This window comes from Pan troglodytes, chromosome 1 (assembly GCF_028858775.2).
Source record: "Pan troglodytes isolate AG18354 chromosome 1, NHGRI_mPanTro3-v2.0_pri, whole genome shotgun sequence".
NCBI classification, from domain to species: Eukaryota; Metazoa; Chordata; class Mammalia; order Primates; family Hominidae; genus Pan; species Pan troglodytes.
This window is the reverse complement of record NC_072398.2, coordinates 188,261,881-188,266,951: the sequence shown is the minus strand read 5'-3', so window position 1 is coordinate 188,266,951 and position 5,071 is coordinate 188,261,881.

Sequence of the window (5,071 nt, the reverse complement as noted above, 5' to 3'; positions counted from 1 at the left end):
TGTCTTTGTGTAAATTTGTCTAGTTTTGCTTTAGTTTGTAAGTATTTAGCTATTTATAGGACCCTTAGCTTGACCCAGTCTACAAATAGATGATGCTCACTGGTAATTCCCTCAGGTAAAATGTCTCAAAATCTCTAATCCTTTAAGTGGCATGCCTGTGGGCCCATACTAAAAATTAGAAAATACATACTCTGATAACCTGGCCATTTTTCATTGAAGGATTTAGCTCATTTGTAAGAAAGACTTGAGAGTGTAGATTTTGGGTGGGTCCCTTTGGCTGTGAGGCATTGTTTAAAAGGGCATTGCTCTAGCCTAGACCGACCAGACTCTCATCCTGCTCCACTTAGTTTTGTCACTTTGGGAGAATTTGTTTCAGTGTGTCAATTGAAGATGCCAATTGAAGTGTTAGGAGAACCTGTCACACTGCCTGGTGTGGTCATCAAATATTGGTTCAGCTCCTTAGGTCCTAGAGATGGAAACAAGTAATATAAAACCCATGGGAAAGCTGCTTAGGAACATGGAGGTTGGTGAGCTTGTAATTATGTGGTTCTCAACACCTTATATCCTAAGCCTAGTCTGGCTGATCTTTTCTCTTTTTGAGACGGAGTCTTGTTCTGTCACCAGGCTGGAGTACAGTGGCACGATCTTGGCTCACTGCAACCTCCACCTCTAGGTTTAAGCGATTCTGCTGCTTCGGCCACCCTAGTAGCTGGGAGTACAGGCGTGTGCCACCACACCCAGCTAATTTTTGTATTTTTAATAGAGGTGGGGTTGCACTGTGTTAGCCAGGATGGTCTTGATCTCTTGACCTTGTGATCTGCCCGCCTCAGCCTCCCAAAGTGCTGGGATTACAGGTGTGAGCCACCGCACCCGGCCTCTGGCTTTTGTTTTCTAATGTTTTGTTAGATGTTCTTTGGCTTGCTTTGTGAAATAGTCATGTAGTTGATAGTGACTGCTGCCCCGAAACACTCCAGATCATCCTGGCCAGCTATCAGGGCCCAGGGGAAGCAGACAGTAGGGGTCGGGAGTAGGCCAGAGTGGCACATCAGGAATCCTGCAGTGCTGTGGAAGTCGTCTCCTGCTTGGGACTAACTCTTTGCAGAGGACTTGATAAGAGACTACTCAAAAAAAATTTTTTTAACCCTACTTAGTGTAAATATCTGTACTGCAGAAGTGAGCCTATTTCTTGCTGGTGTTTATGAAAATACTGTGTTGGCAAGAGTGCAATGGACCTGAAACTTCAACAGTTGGTAGCATCTAAACTGTTACTTACAACTGCAGACGCACACAGTCCCTGACTTAAACAGTGGTTTGACTTAGGGGCTTTTAGTGGGGTTACGGTTTCTACTGAATCAACATTGTTTTCATGGCATCACAGAGTTGAAAAATCATAAATGAAACCATTGTAAGTTGACTGCAGTGTTGCCAACATTAAATGCAGTTTCAACTTAATGATTTTCTGACTTGTGGTTTATGGGGACATTGACCCATCGTAAATTGAAGAGCATCTGTATTAGGATATCATGGAAATGGGAAGACCAACAACATTGGTTAAACATCCAATAATGTTAGAATGAAATTCTCGAAAACACGTTGAGGAGGACAGTTGTTTGGGGGAATACAATCTTACGTGCTAGTGTTGGAAACAGAACTACGTACATGTTTTTAGATACTGTCTCGTGTTCTGTTGCCCAGTATTTTGTGTACTTAAGGATTATTAGTAAGGACTACAGAGGCTATACATCTCAAAAACTACCCAAAAAACTTGCAGCCAAGATCAAGGTTTAGAACCTGTTCTGCCAATCAGATACACCAACATGAGACCTGGAGACATTGCTAGGAAGCTATGCAAACTCCTTTTGCTAGTGAGGGTAGTCGCTGTGCTTTGGTGATGCTGCAACAGCAATGGTTTCCTCCTCTCTGCCTCACCTAGATGGTGACACTGAGCCTGGTTCCCCAGCCTTAGCAATTGTGAGATAACCTGTATTCCTTTTTGTGTGTGTGTGTGTCTTCCGGAAGAGATGTGCCATTTGGAGCAGAGTGAACTTGAGCAGTGTGAGCACAGGAGAGCAGGAAGTGAGGAAAAAAGCGAGTGTGTCATAGTTTCTTTTGAACGTTGCACTGGAAGACCTAGGGCGGTACAGTTAAAAAAACGGGAGGATTTGGAAGAAATAATTGTCATGCATAGGTGATGCTGGCCACACAGAAAATCCAAAAGATATTGCAGTCAAATTTGAGTGTTTATAATTGGCTAGTTGTGTTTCTGTATAGTAATGTCTAGAAAATATAAACACATATTCTCATGATACTATCAAGGAAATGTAGTTAGGAGTGAATCTATGGATCTTTATGGAAGGGAGTGGAACGATCAAAAGACAGTGGATTTTTTTTCCATGTTTATGGATATTAAGACTAGTCAGTTCATCCAGTGATTATATGTATTTCAGTTTTAAAGTCTTAGGGTTATTAGGCCGGGCGTGGTGGCTCACACCTGTAATCCCCTCACTTTGAGAGGCAGAGGCGTGTGGATCACGAAGTCAAGAGATTGAGACCATCCTGGCCAACATGGTGAAACCCCCGTCTCTACTAAAAATACAAAAATTAGCCAGGTGTGGGGGCAGGCACCTGTAGTCCCAGCTACTTGGGGTGGCTGAGGCAAGAGAGTTGCTTGAAACTGGGAGGTCCCGGCTACTCAGGAGGCTGAGGCAAGGGAGTTGCTTGAAACTGGGAGGCGGAGGTTGCAGTGAGCCGAGATCGCGCCACTGCACTCCAGCCTGGTGACAGAGGGAGACTCCGTCTCAAAATAATAATAAAAATATATAAAGTCTTAGGGTTATTGTAGTGTGTCTTGGAAAGCAAACAGAAAGGGGCCTGAAGGGATGTTGAAGATTTAAAGAGAAAAAGATGTGAAATAGTTGTCTTGGGAATGGGAAAACAAATGTACTAGGGACATGCAGAATTACCAGCAGGTGGGGAGTTGGATTTAACTAGGGCTTTGCCGGGTGAATTCAACAAAGGAAGGAAAGAGCAAAGGTATTGAGTATGTATGCAAACCTATATGGTATAGCCTATTGCTCCTAGGCTACAGACCTGTACAGCATGTAACTGCTGAATACAGGCAATTATAACACAGTGTTAAATATTTGTGTGTCTAAGCACAGAAGAGGTACAGAAGGGTGGGCATGGTACCTCAGGCCTGTAATCCCAGCATCTTGGGAGACCAGGAATTTGAGACCAACCTGGGTAAAATAACAAGACCTCATCTCTACAAAAATTTCAAAATTAGCCGGATAAAAGGTATTTTCCATTTACCTTTTTTTTTTTTTTTTGAGACGGAGTCTTGCTGTGTCACTCAGGCTGGAGTGCAATGGCGGAGGCCTCCTGGGTTCAAGTGATTCTCCTGCCTCAGCCTCCTGAGTAGCTGGGACTACAGGCACGCGCCACCGCGCCCAGCTAATTTTTGAATTTTTAGTAGAGACAAGGTTTCACCATGTTGGTCAGGATGGTCTCGAACTGCTGACCTCATGATCCGCCCGCTTTGGCCTCCCAAAGTGCTGGGATTACAGGTGTGAGCCACTGTGCCCAGCCACAAACTAATTTTTAAGAACTTTTTGACTCTTAACTTAAAACTACAACTTTATGAAAATACATACTTACCTGTAAGCTTTTTTTTAAAAAGTTTAACTTGTAGGTTCAAGGGAGATGTGTGCTGGTTTGTTATTTAGGTAAACTTGTGATTCTCCGTATCACTGTCTTTTACCTACACACTTGTCCCACTGAAAGGTCTTCAGGGGCAGTAACATGAATGGAACTGTCATCTCCTTTGATAACAATAACAGTGCCTGCTGGAATACCTCCTGAAGGACCTGCCTGGGGCTAACAGTTAAAAGTTAACTTTTAAAAAACATACTAGGCATATATTTTATTACAGTGTCATGTAGTAAATACATAAGCCATTAACAGTCATTTATTATTACAAGCTGTATATAATTGTGCTATACTTTATGTGACTGGTAGTGTGGTAGATTTGTTTATTACCGGCATCACTACAAACACGAGTAATATGTTGCGCTATGACATTCCTATGGCTAGGACGTCACTAGGCAGTAGGAATTTTTCAGCTACAGTATCTTTTATTGATACGAAGTATTTTACATATTGTGTACATGTGAGTATTTGTTACATGAATAGAATGTGATGATCAGGTCAGGGTACTTGGGGTGTATCACCTTGAGGTACACCTTGAGTATCATTTCTACTTATTGGTAACACTTCAAGTTCTGTCTTCTAGCTATGCTGAAATTAGAGTACATTGTTACTAATATATAATACGTAGTCACCCTACTGTGCTATAGAATATTGGGGCTTATTCTAACTGCACCCACTAATCAGCCTCTCTTTACCCACCCTGGACACCCTTCCCAGCCTCTAGTATGTATTCTCTATCTCTGTGGGATCAATTTTTTTTTTTCTTTTTTTTTTTGGAGACGAGTCTCGCTCTGTTGCCCCCCAGGCTGGAGTGCAGTGGCGTGATCTCGGCTCACTCCAACCTCTGCCTCCCGGGTTCAAGCGATTCTCCTGCCTCAGCCTTCCAAGTAGCTGGGACTACAGGTGCCTGCCACCACACCCAGCTAATTTTGTGTTTTTTAGTAGAGACGGGGTTTCACCATGTTTGCCAGGCTGGTCTCGAACTCCTGACCTCAGGTGATCCACCCGCTTCAGCCTCCCAAAGTGTTGGGATTACAGGCATGAGCCACCATGCCTGGCCTGGGATCAGCTTTTTTTTAGCTCCCACATAAGAGTAGGAACGTGGCATCTGTCTTTCTGTACCTGACTTACTTCATGTAACATGCCTCCATTTCCATTTATGTTGCTGCAAATGACATGATTTCATTCTTTTTTAATGGCCAAATAATATTCCATTGTGTATATATACGACATTTTTTTCATTTGTCTGTCAATGGGCATTTAGATTGACTCCCTCTTTGTTCTTTGCTATTGGTTCTGGGTTTTTTGTTTTGTTTTGTGTTTTTAAGACAGTGTCTCATTCTGTTGCCCAGGCTGGAGTGTA